The sequence below is a fragment of the Gorilla gorilla genome, chromosome 1 (genome assembly GCF_029281585.2).
Source record: "Gorilla gorilla gorilla isolate KB3781 chromosome 1, NHGRI_mGorGor1-v2.1_pri, whole genome shotgun sequence".
Classification (NCBI taxonomy): Eukaryota; Metazoa; Chordata; class Mammalia; order Primates; family Hominidae; genus Gorilla; species Gorilla gorilla.
In genome coordinates this window covers 164,006,154-164,020,189 of record NC_073224.2, presented here as the reverse complement: position 1 = coordinate 164,020,189, position 14,036 = coordinate 164,006,154, and the positions used below count along the sequence as shown (strand labels likewise).

At 37.6% G+C, this 14,036-nt stretch overlaps 1 long non-coding RNA gene across 1 annotated transcript in view; it reads left to right on the top strand.

The window, feature by feature from the left end:
• Positions 1-12,850: 12,850 nt before the first annotated feature.
• The window catches only part of LOC109029242 (uncharacterized), a 69,150-nt gene continuing 67,964 nt past the window's right edge, over positions 12,851-14,036 (top strand). The window contains exon 1 of the long non-coding RNA XR_008674934.1: positions 12,851-12,948. This is a non-coding gene — a long non-coding RNA (uncharacterized lncRNA). The remainder of the gene's footprint in view (positions 12,949-14,036) is intronic.

Genomic DNA, 14,036 nt, shown 5'->3' with positions numbered 1-14,036 from the left:
TGTCACTCTTCTATTGAGCTATGCAAGGTTCTTTGAGATAAACACATTTAAGGTAGAAGATATCATCAGAAGTACATTAAAATCCAGATTTCACTTTATGTGTGGAAATCATGTGGTATTTTACCCAAGTAAGAATGTAAAGTTCTTACCTTCTCTCTTCCTCAGGAGAATATCACCTCTGCCACTTAGGTGTCATTTTTCCCTTTATCTTGTGTTGTGATCAGAGAAACACATAACATAAAATCTCCCCTCTTAACAAACTTTTAAGTGTAAGCAAATATCTAGAACTTTTTCATTTTTGCTTGACAAAAACTGTATGCTTATTGATTAGAAACTCCCCATTCCTCCATCCCCACAGCCCCTGGCAATCATCATTTTACTTTCTGCTTTGTTAAGTTTGACTGCTTTAGCTACCTCCCATAAGTGGAATCATGCAGCATTTCTTCTTCTCTGACTGGCTTATATCACTTAGCATAATGTCCTCAAGGTTCTTTTATGCTGTGGCATATGGCAGGATTTACTTCTTTTATAAGGCTGAATAATATTCTGTTGTATGTATGTGGCACATTTTCTTTATCCATTCATCTGTAGGTGGATATTCAGGTTGTTTCCACCTCTTGACTATTGTAGATAATGCTGCCACAAACATGGGAGTGGAAATATCTCGTTGAGATCCTCTTTTCAATTCTTTTATATAAATACCCAGAAGTGGAACTGCTGGATCATATGGTACTACTCTTTTTAATTTTTTGAATCAATCATTTTAAATCAATCAATGATTTTAAGTGTTAAAATTACCCCTCTATTTGAATAATCATTTTACCATCCTGTTCTATTTTAATATATGAATCTTCAGTTTGAGTATTGCATCATATAGATAGAGATTTAGAATCTATTCAGTCAAAGGAAGCTTGTGATATAAATTTTAATTCTTTCATCAATCATCGCGCCCAGCCCTGTTTACTGTTTTCTGTGATGGCTGCACAATTTTACATTTCTACCAACAGTGCACAAAGGCTCCAGTTTCTTTACATCCTCAGCAATGTTTGTTGTTTTCTGTTTGTCTTTTGTGTTTTGTTTTGTTTTTTATATAATGGCCCATCATAACAGGTATGAGGTGATAGCTCATTGTGGTTTTGAGCCTCTTAACTGATTTCTGGATATCTAACAAAGATGAAGCACATAACATAGTAATCAGTATTTTAGGGAATTCAAGCATAAAATTATTAGAATCTAGCACTCAACCAGTGGTCAATTGACAGCTGACATTTGAGAGACAGAAAGATCTAAGGGACAAAATAATTATACATTTCTATAGCTTATCCTAACATTTCTGCACTCTTAGATTATCATGAATTAGTTTCCAGATATTTTGTTAAGCCACTGTCATGTGGCTCCTTTTAATAATGGACACTACCTAGTATAGTCAATTTTTAAATGAGATATAATGTACATTCTACAAAATTCACTCTTTTAAAGTATAATGAGCAAAGTTTCAACCAGAGTTTTATAAAAATCTCCAAATTTTTTTTTCTTTTGCGATACAGTCTCGCTCTGTCACCCAGGCTGGAGTGCAGTGGCATGATCTTGGTTCACTGCAACCTTCGCCTCCCGGGTTCAAGAGATCTCCTGTCTCAGCCTCCTGAGTAGCTGAGACTACAGGCGTGTGCCACCACGCCCAGTGAATTTTTGCACCATGTTGGCCAGATTGGTCTCCAACTCCTGACCTCAAGCGATCCACCCACCTCGGCCCCCTAAAATTCTGGGATTACAAGCGTGAGCCATCACGCCCAGCCAAAAATCTCCAGACTTTTAAATTAACGTGTCTTCTATTATTTGATTCCCTTCCATCTCATAGAAAAAAAGGGTTTGATATTTATTAATAATTCAATGAAGGCATTTCTGTAATCAGCTTAGACAACATTACCCAAGTACATATTTTGCAATAAAATTGAGTAACTTGAAAATATTGGCAGTTGTCAAGAATTACTTTGGCACTCAGAACATTTTTTATAGCCTCTATGCTCCTGTGTCAGTAACACAATTGATTTTAAGTGTTAAAATTATCCCTCTACTTGAATAATCATTTTACCATCCTGTTCTATTTTAATGTATGAATCTTCAGTTTGAGCATTGCATCATATAGATAGAGATTTAGAATCTATTCAGTCAAAGGAAGCTTGTGATATAAATTTTAATTCTTTCATCCATCATCATTCTGCTTTAGGTTTTAAACTTTGTAAATTGGCTTTTACAGTCAGTTTACATATATATGTGTGTGTGTATAGATGTACAGTCATGCATCGTTTAACAATGGGGACAGATTCTGAGAAATGCATTGTTAGGCTGTTTCATTGTTGTATGAATATCATACAGTGTACTTACAAAAACCTCAATGGTTTAGCCTACTATACACCTAAGCTATATGGTATAGCTTATTGCTCCAAGGCTACAAACCTGTACAGCATGCTAAATAGCGTGGGCAATTATAACACAATGGTAAATGTTTTTGTATCTAAGCATAGAAAAGACACAGTAAAAACAGTATAAAAGGGCGAGGCGCGGTGGCTCATGCCTGTAATCCCAGCACTTTGGGAGGCTGAGGCAGGTGGATCACGAGGCCAGAAGATCGAGACCATCCTGACTAACATGGTGAAACCCCCTTTCTACTAAAAATACAAAAAATTAGCCGGGTGTGGTGGTGGGTGCCTGTAGTCCCAGCTACTGGGGAGGCTGAGGCAGGAGAATGACGTGAACCCTGGAGGCGGAGCTTGCAGTGAGCCAAGATTGCTCCACTGCACTCTAGTCTGGGTGACAGAGCGAGACTCCGTCTCAAAAAAAAAAACAAAAAAAGTATAAAAGATTTTTTTAAATGGTATACCTGTTAAGGCACTTACCATGAATGGAGCTCGCAGGACAGAAATTTGCTTTGGGTGGGACAATCAGTCAGTTGCGAGTGAATATGAAGACCTAGGACATAATTGTACACTATTGCAGACTTTATAAACACTGTACAAATTAACTATACTAAATTTATTTAAAATTTTCTTTTCTTCAGTAATAAATTCATCTTAATATAACTTTAAAAAAGAAAAGAAAATTTTGTGGATACATAGTAGGTGTATATATTTATGGGGTACCTAATATGTTTTGATACAGGCATGCAATGTGAAATAAGCACGTCATAGAGAATGATGCACAATGTGAAATAAGCACATCATGGAGTATTCATTCCCTCAAGCATTTATCTTTTGAGATACAAACAATCCAATTACATTTTTAAGTTATTTAAAAATATACAATTATTATTGACTGTAGTCACTTTATTCTACTATCAAATAGTAGGTCTTATTCATTCTTTCTATGGTTTTGCACCCATTAACCATACCCACCTCCCCACCAACCACCCCACTGCCATTCCCAGCTTCTGGTAACCATCGTTCCACTCTCTGTGTCCATGAGTTCAGTTGATTTGGTTTTTTAGTTCTCACAAATAAGTGTGAACATGTGCTGTTTGTCTTTCTTTGCCTGGCTTATTTCACATAACATGATGATCTCCAGTTCCATACGTGTTGCAAATAACTGGATCTCATTCTTTTTATGGCTGAATAGTACTCCATTGTGTATATGTACAACATTTTCTTTATCCATTCACCTATTAATGGACACACCTGTTTCCAAATCTTAGCTATTGTAAACAGTGGTGCAATAAACCTGGGATTGCAGATATCTCTTTAGTATACTGATTTCCTTTCTTTTTTTGTTATTAATATACTTTAAGTTCTAGGGTGCATGTGCACAATGTGCAGGTTTATTACATATGTAAACATGTGCCATGTTGGTGTGCTGCACCCATTAACTCGTCATTTATATTAGGTATATCTCCTAATGCTATCCCTCCCCCAGCCTCCCACCAAAGGACAGGCCCCAGCATGTGACGTTCCCCTTCCTTTGTCCAAGTGTTCTCATTGTTCATTTCCCACCTATGAGTGAGAACATGCGGTGTTTGGTTTTCTGTCCTTGCAATAGTTTGCTGAGAATGATGGTTTCCAGCTTCATCCATGTCCCTACAAAGGACATGAACTTATCCTTTTTTATGGCTGCATAATATTCCATGGTGTATATGTGCCACGTTTTCTTAATCCAGTCTATCACTGATGGACATTTGGGTGGGTTCCAAGTCTTTGCTATTGTGAATAGTGCCGCAATAAACATACATGTGCATGTGTCTTTATAGCAGCATGTTTTATAATCCTTTGGGTATATACCCAGTAATGGGATGGCGGGGTCAAAAGGTATTTAAAGTTCTAGATCCTTGAGGAATCGCCACACTGTCTTCCACAATGGTCGAACTAGTTTACAGTCCCACCAACAGTGTAAAAGTGTTCCTATTTCTCCACATCTTCTCTAGCACCTGTTGTTTCCTGACTTTTTAATGATTGCCATTCTAACAGGTGTAAGATGGTATCTCATTGTGGTTTTGATTTGCATTTCTCTGATGGCCAGTGATGATGAGCATTTTTTCATGTGTCTGTTGGCTGCATAAATGTCTTCTTTTGCGAAGTGTCTGTTCATATCCTTTGCCCACTTTTTGATGGGGTTGTTTGTTATTTTCTTGTAAATTTGTTTGAGTTCTTTGTAAATTCTGGATATTAGCCCTTTGTCAGATGAGTAGATTGCAAAAATTTTCTCCCATTCTGTAGGTTGCCTGTTCACTGTGATGGTAGTTTCTTTTGCTGTGCAGAAGCTCTTTAGCTTAATTAGATCCCATTTGTCTATTTTGGCTTTTGTTGCCATTGCTTTTGGTGTTTTAGACATGAAGTCCTTGCCCATGCATATGTCCTGAATGGCATTGCCTAGGTTTTCTTCTAGGGTTTTTAATGGTTTTAGGTCTAACATTTAAGTCTATAATACATCTTGAATTAATTTTTGTATAAGGTGTAAGGAAGGGATCCAGTTTCAGCTTTCTACATATGGCTAGCCAGTTTTCCCAGCACCGTTTATTAAATAGGGAATCCTTTCCCCATTTCTTGTTTTTGTCAGGTTTGTCAAAGATCAGATGGTTGTAGATGTGTGGTGTTATTTCTGAGGCCTCTATTCTGTTCCATTTGTCTATATCTCTGTTTTGCTACCAGTAGCATGCTGTTTTGGTTACTATAGCCTTGTAGTATAGTTTGAAGTCAGGTAGCGTGATGCCTCCAGCTTTGTTCTTTTGGCTTAGGATTGACTTGGAAATGCAGGCCCTTTTTTGGTTGCATATGAACTTTAAAGTAGTTTTTTCCAATTCTGTGAAGAAAGTCATTGGTAGCTTAAAGGGGATGGCATTGAATCTATAAATTACCTTGGGCAGTGTGGCCATTTTCACGATACTGATTCTTCCTATCCATGAGCATGGAATGTTCTTCCATTGTTTGTGTTTTATTTCATTGAGCAGTGGTTTGCAGTTCTCCTTGAAGAGGTCCTTCACATCCTTTGTAAGTTGGATTCCTAGGTATTTTATTCTCTTTGAAGCAATTGTGAATGGGAGTTCACTCATGATTTGGCTCTCTGTTTGTCTATTATTGGTGTATAAGAATGCCTGTGATTTTTGCACATTGATTTTGTATCCTGAGACCTTGCTGAAGTTGCTTATCAGCTTAAGGAAATTTTGGGCTGAGACAATGGGGTTTTCTAAATATAGTCATGTCGTCTGCAAACAGGAACAATTTGACTTCCTTTTTTCCAAATTGTCTGATGCTAGGGCCAAAGGGCAGGCCACAGGCTGCAACTGCCTCCAGCAGTGAAGCCACTGTGCACTTTCACATGCCCAGATAGAGTTTCCTGCCTATGGCTGTTACTGCTGTGGACTGCTGCATGTGGACTAAAGCATGTGTGGAACACAAGCTGCCACTACTGGAGATACAGTGCAAGTCAAGCGTGGGCTGATGCTGTTAGGGCTGAAGTACGAGTGAAGCAGTTTCTCACTTTCCTGTGTACAGCTGATGCCACTGAAAGCAAACCTGGCCTCCTTAGTTTCAAGGCTGTAGTGCATCCCTGAGTACTCTGCCAGGGGCCTGGGGAATCACCCTACCCCTGCCCAGCACAATCAGTGTCTGTACACACCATTGAGAGGCCTGAAGATAAGTCTGCCTTGCATAGCTTCACACCGTACCCCTCAGTGTTAGAGCACACAGTCCTGGGGCCTGGGGAATTATACAGCCCGGGCCACCACTGTTGGTACCTGAGTACTTCTCTACAGGTGTTGAGGTTGGACCCACCCACCCTGCTGCTACCATCACAGCTGGAACTTATCTTCATGTGTCATTTGCGGGCCTGGAAACTTCCTGCCCAGCTCATTGCAGTCACCATTAAGACCAGTGTGCACCACTTGGGATGCAGAGGGTTTTCCTGCCACTGCTGCCACCATTGCTTGTGCCATGCCTGCCACCCAGAGACCTGAGAACCTATCCATTTGTTTGGCCCACTCCTGCCACCACTGGCATCTAAGCAAGATGCCTATAGGCCTGAGAATCAGCCTGGCTGGACCTGCTATTACTGGTGCCCACACTGGGGCACCAAAGGCAGACATGCTCAACCCACTGCTGCCATCACTGGGACCTGAAGACTGGCCCACCTGGTATGCCCATTCCCAGCAAAACTGCATCACAGCCTCTACTAATAACCACACTCTAAGCCATCAAGGAAATCAGACTCAACTAATACTGTTTACAGCCAAAGAATCATACCAAGACTACAGTACTGCAGGCACCCAGAATGATAGCCAAAGTGCCCTACCCAGCACTACAGATACATCATCAGGAAAAGGTCCTCCCCTACAAAAGCAAATTCAAAAACTTGGAAGAAGCAACCATTAGACCAGTTGCACAGATATCAATATAAGGACACAGAAAACATTAAAAAGCAAGTAAATGTGACACCTCCAAAGGAACACAAGAATTCTCCAGCAACAAATTCCAGTCAAAAATAAATTTACAAACTCTCAGAAAAATTCAAAATATTTATTTTTAAGGAAGCTCAGTGGAATACAAGAGAATGCTGAAAAACAATAAGAAAAACAATTCAAGATATGAATAAGAAATTTATCAAAGAGATAGATATCATAAAAAAGAGCCAAACAGAAGTTCTGTAAATAAAGGACTCATGAATGAAATACAAAATACATTTGAAAGCATCCACAATAGACTAGATCAAGCAAAAGAAAAATCTCAAACTTGAAGACAGGTGTTTTGAAATAGCCCAGTCAAATAAAAATAAAGAAAAAAAAAAGAATGGGCAAAGACTTCCTGACATATGGAAGTCTGTAAAGTGGCCAGTTAGTCAAAATTTTGGAGTCCCAGAAGGCAAAGAGAAAAACAAAAGGGATAGAAAACCTATTTAGGCCAGGTGTGGTGGCTCACACCTGTAATCCCAGCACTTTGGGAGGCAAAGGTGGCTGGACTGCTTGAGCCCAGGAGTTTGAGACTAACCTGGGCAACATGGAAAAACCCTATCTCTAAAAAAAAAAGTTAGCTGGGCTTGGTGGCACACACCTGTAGTCCCAGCTACTCAGAAGGCCAAGATGGGAGGATTGCTTGAGCCTAGGAGGTGTAGGTTGCAGTGAGTCAAGATCACATGACTGTACTCCAGCCTGGGTGACAGAGTGAGACCCTGTCTCAAAGAAAAAATAAATAAAAAAGAAAAAGAAAATGTATTTAATTAAGTAATAGATGAAAACTTCCCAAATGTAGCAAGGGATTTAGACATGCAGATACAGGTTGCTCTGAGATTCTCCACTGCACATTATAGCCAAAATGTCTAAAGTCAAAACAAAGAGAGAATGCTAAAACAGCAAGAGAAAAGCATCTAGTCACCTATGAAGGAACCCCCATCAGACTAACAGTAGATTTCTCAGCAGAAATCTTACAGACCAGGAGAAAATAGAATGATATATTCAAAATACTGAAAAAAACTTCTGCCAGTCACAGATACTATACTCAGCAAAGTTAGCCTTCATAAATGAAGGAGAAATAAAGTCTTCCCTAGACAAGCAAAAGCAGAGGGAATTCATCACCACTACACAAGAACTACAAGAAATGCTTAAGGAATCCTACACCTGGAAGTGAAAGCATAATATCTATCATCATGGAAGCACATGAAAATATAAAACCTACTCATAGAGCAAACACACAAACAGGGAAGAGAAAAGACTCAAATGTTGCCACTATATAAAACCACCAAACCACAACAATAAATAGTGAGAGAGAGAATATACAAAACAATCAGAAATCAATTAATAACATGGCAGAAATAAGCCACCACATATCAATAATAACCTTGAATGTAAACAGATTAAACTTTCCATTTAGAAAATACAGGCTGGCTGAATGGATAATAAAACATGACCCAACTGTATGCTGCCTACAAGGAAATCATTTCATCTGTAAAAATACATAAAGACTGAAAGTAAAGGGATGGAAAAGATTTTCCATGCAAATGGAAACCAAAGCAAGCACAAGTAGCTATACTTATATCAGATAAAACAGACTGTCAAAACAGTAAAAAGAGACAAAATGGGTCATTATATAATGATAAAGGGATGAATTCTACAAGAGGATATAATAATTATAAACATATATGCACCCAACACTGGGGCACCCAGACATATAAAGCAAATCTTATTAGATTTAAAGGGAGAGATAGACTTCAATAAAATAAAATTGGAGACTTCAACACCTGATTCTCAGCGTTAGACAGATCATCTAGGCAGACAATTAACAAAGAAACATTAGATTTAAATTGCACATTAGACTAAATGGCCTGACAGACTTTTACAGAACATTTCATCCAGCAGCTACAGAACATACATTCTCCTCATCAGTACATCAAACGTTCTCCAAGATAGAGCATATATTAGCACACAAAACAAGTCTCAACAAATTTTAAATGACTAAAATCATATTAACTATCTTCTTAGACCACATTGGAATAAAACTAGAAATCAATAACAAGACAAACAATGATGAAAGAAATCATAGCGAATGCAAACAAATGGAAAGACATCCCATGCTCATGGGTCAAAAAAACTAATATTAAAAAGACCATACTACTCAAAGCAATCTAAAAATTCAGTGCAATCCCTATCAAAACACCAATTTCATTTTTCACAGAATTAAAAAAACACTCCTAAAATTTGTATGAAACAACAACAAAAAAGCCCAAATAGCCAAAGCAATCCTGAACCAAAAGAACAAAGCTGGAGGCATCACACTACCTGACTTCAAAATATATTACAAGGGTATGGTAACCAAAACAGCATGGTATTGGTATAAAAACAGACACATAGACGAATGGAACAGAATAGATAATCTAGAAATATATCCATATATTTATAGCCAGCTGATTTATCTTCCTTCCTTCCTTCCTTCTTCCACAGGGTCTCACTCTGTCACCTAGGCTGGAGTGCAGTGGTGTGATCTTGGCTCACTGCAACCTCCACCTCCTGGGTTCAAGTGATTCTCCCAGCTTAGCCTCCCAAGTAGCTGGAATTACAGGCGTGAGCCACCATGCCTGGCTAATGTTTTAGTATTTTTAGTAGAGATGGGGTTTTGCCATGTTGGCCAGGCTGGTCTTGAACTTCTGGCCTCAAGTGATCCACCTGTCTTGGCCTCCCAATCAACTGATTTTAAATTAAAGCTATAAGAACATACATCAGGAAAAGGACTCCTTCTTCAATAAATGATGCTGGGGAAATTGGATATCCATATGCAGAAAAATGAAACCAGACTCCTATCTTTTGCTGTATACAAAAATAAACTCAAGATAGATGAAAGACTTAAATATAAGACCTGAAACTACAAAACTACTAGAAGAAAACATAGCGTAATCACTTCAGGCCATTAGTATAGGCAAAGATCTCATGGCTAAAAGATCGAAAGTGCAGACAAAAAAACAAACAAAAAAAACCAAAACAAGAAAAACTGATAGAACTATATTAAGATATTAAGCTAAAAATCTTCTGCACAGCAAAGACAGTAAACAGATTAAAGAGGCAACCTGTTGAATGGGAGAAAATATTTTTAAACCATTCATTTGACAAGGAAGTTAATATCTGAATATACAAGAAACTCAAAACAACAATTAAAAAAATGAATTCAATTAAAAAGTGGGAAAAGGATGCAAATGGACATTTCCCAAAAGAAGATATAAAAATGGCCAACAGCTGTATGTGGAAATTTTTAACATCACTAACCATCAGGGAAATGCAAATCAAAACCACAGTAAGATAGCATGTTATCCTAGTTGTAGAATGGCTACTATTAAAAAGATAAAACATAATAGATGCTGGCAAAGATGGAGAGAAAAGGGAACTCTCACATGCTGCTGGTGTAAATTAGGACAGCCACTATGAAAAACATTATGGAAATTTATTTAGAAAGTCTAAAAATAAAACCCCCATTGATCAGCAATCTCACTATTGGATATTTATCCAAAGGAAAAGAAATCAGTATGTCAAAGTGATACCTGCACTCCCACATTTATTGCAGCAGTATTCACAATAGCAAAGATGTAATCAGACTAAGTGTCCATCAATGGATGAATGGTTAAAGAAAATGTGATATATATACATATTTGAATACTATATGGCCATACAAAATAATGAAATTATATCATTTGCAGCAATTTGTATGGAACTCAAGGTCATTAGGTCAAGTGAAATTAGCCAAGCACAAAAAGACAAATGTCACATGTTATCAATCATATATAGAAGCTAAAAAAGTTCATCTATGGAGGCAGAGAATAGAATGATAGATACCAGAGGTGGGAAGGATGTGTGGGTGGAGTGGAGAGGGGATGAAGAGAGGTTGGTCAATCAGTACCAACGCAGTTAATAGAAGATATAAATTCTAATGTTCGATTGCAGAGTAGGGTGACTATAGTTAGCAACAATGTATCAATAGTTAGAAAAGAGGATTTGAAATGTTCTCAGCACACAGACATGATAAATACTGAAGGTGATGGATACCCCAAATACCCTTACTTGATCATTTCACATTCCATGCATGTAACAGATACTCACATGTACCCCATATATATGTAAAATATTATTTATCAATTTAAAAAATCTTTTGATTCCCTTTTGAGAAGGAAAGGAGAAGGCCAGAGAGTGACCTTCCTAGCTTTTATGGCCTGTTTCAGGGAGAAGGGAATGGGGAAGGTGAGAGTAAGTAGTCTTCCTGCTTCTGCTGTTTTCTCAAATGCCTAAGTGCTATATTTTGGGAACACTATCAGTGCCAGAAAAATTTATGGTAAAAAGGTATTACTGGCCTAACCAGGAATGTTTTGTGGATCTTTAGCTGGATCAACCCAATATATGTTTTTCTTAATGTAAAAAGTAAAGTAGAGGTTCCTTTTCAAAGACTTTCCTCCCCATTTAATTAGGAATAAATAGTAACTTCTCTTAGAAGCAAAGTTTATTCAAAGACCTGTGCTAACCTTCTTAAGTATCTGCTAGCCATGATAAAGAAATCAATGTACTTTATGTTCTTAACTCCCACAATTTAGCCTAAATATTTGCCCTGGCATGCTTATACTGGTCCATGCAAACATTAGGTCATATAGCCTGTTCCTCTTTCTTATTTGAAGGTGTTTTTATCTTTTTCAGCATTCCACAGGTTACTTCCTCCTTCCTTTGTTCTCCTCTGCCTTTGCCTCTTTTAAAAAGCTCCAAGTTGCTAGCCAATCGGGACAAATACAGAATGTGAGGTCTTTTTCCAGCCAATGGAAACCGGACACAGCAGTAGGGTGGATGCATCAGTTTATAAATGACCCTGTCTCCTTTGTTTGATGTACTCTCGTGGCAAAACTGCTGGCAAGTATACCCTTTCTGCAGGAAGTAAAAATGGCCTTGCTGAGTAAATTAAATTTACGTTCAAGTGCTATTTCTTTACAGCACCAGGGAACAAGCATTTCAAACACTTAATCTCCTCAAATTCCCTTTACCAGAGAGCTCCTTCTTTTAAAACTTTTTTTTATGAGATGGCCTTACTTGCTTTCACAGATTTATACTTCTAGACTTTAAAAAACTGTTTTCTTGTCCTCATCAGATAATCATTAACTACAAATTTTCATTGTTGCCAACTAAAACAATTACTGAATTGTCTCTACATTTTTATCACATTAATTCATATATACACTGATATTATATCAAATTATATCACTTATTAGGTAGCTTTATAGGCTTTTTATTTTTTCAGAGAAAAGTTGGTATTATATAAGGGTAAAATTAGTAGGCTGTTATGTATCCGTGAACCATTATTCCCAGTGTTAAATAATACTAAAATTATTTTCCTTTAGATGAAAAGAGATGACTTCAGTGACTTTTATAATTCAGTGTGAAGCTAGCTTGAAGCTATCTTTAAATGCAGCTCAATGTGATGTGCCTGCCTGAGGCAACTGACATTTCAGATTGTGATTCTTTTCACCCCCAAAGCAAGAAGGTCTGCTCTTTTCTGTAGTTAGAGCTATTTTAATGAAGTTAATTTAAGAGGTCAGAATCCAACTTGTGACTTCTCAGATTCTTTCATTTGCATTACAAATCATTTAAGGGAAAAAGGAGCAACTGACTAAAATATATTGGAGAAGGACTAGAGTAAAACATTATTAATGTGAACTGTTATTTTTGAAAATCTGATCATCTAGACAGAGGTAATGAAAGCCATCAGACGAAATGCTTTACAATGGAGATCAGTAAGAGTTCATTGGGGAGATTAAACTATTCACTAGAACAGAATTTTTAATCACTCTCAGTATCTGAGAATACCAGTTACATAATGCCCAAATCACATTATGAACAATGCCTTCCTGTTTTTCAGGCCAGGAGGAAAAAGAAGTGAGTCTTTATCATTTGGTTTTGTGCATCATTCTGTGGGTTAGCATAACTACATGAATAGACGCTGGAAACCAAATACAGTAAGTCTTCATTTCATGTCCTTGATAAGGCTCTTGGAAACCTGTGCAACTTTAGAAGAAACTACTTATAACAAAACCAATTTTACCATAGACTGATATATATATATATAAAGAGTTACGTTTCTAAGACACATTTTCGATCACAAAAACATAAAATTTTTTTATGTTTTGATCTCCTGGGCTCAAGTGATCCTCCCAACTCAGCCTCCTAAGTAACCAAGATTACAGTTGTGCACCACCATGCCCAGCTAATTTTTAACTTTTTCTTTTTTGTAGAGATGGCGTCTCTCTCTGTTTTCCAGTCTAATCTCAAACTCCTGGCCTCCCAAAGTGCTGAGATTACAGGCGTGGGCCAGCATATCGAGCCACTAAACTTTTAAATGAAGACACAAAACACTTTTAATATTAAGCATTGAAATACATGTGAACTATTCATACATTTAGGATTAATAAACACAAGCAAGATAATTATTTACCCAGTTTTTGGTGAATCAGTAAGTGATGGCAGTCATAGTTGTTAAATCAAGAAACATCTCCTACTATCATGCAGTTCAAAAACTGACAAACAGGGTGGGTGCTCTGTGCACTTTCATAGCTCATCATTTATTGTCATGTGTTGGTATGATTACCACCTACTTTATGAATTTTTATTTGACAATAATTTGTATTCATTCATTCATTTTTCAACTTGCTTATTAGAGTTCAGGGTCTTGGGTGGCCAGAGCCTATCCTGGCAGCTCAGGGCACAAGGTGGGAGCCAATCCTGAGAGGATGTCTTTCCATCACAGGGCGCACTTACCCCCACACTCATTCAGACTGACATCATTTAAATGCACCAATTCCACACACATGCACAGCTTTGGGATGTGGGAGGAAATTAGAGTGCCCAGAGAATACCCATGCAAACATGGGGAGAATGTGCAAACTTCACACAGACAGTGGCCCCAGCTTGGAATTGATTTTTTTTCTCATCACTGTTATAACAAAATGATGTTGAATGAACCATTATTCAAAGGTCTGCCATACCAATATTTATTGACTATCTAGGCAGTGTCTTGCAGAGGATATAAAGTAAAATCAATGTGTGG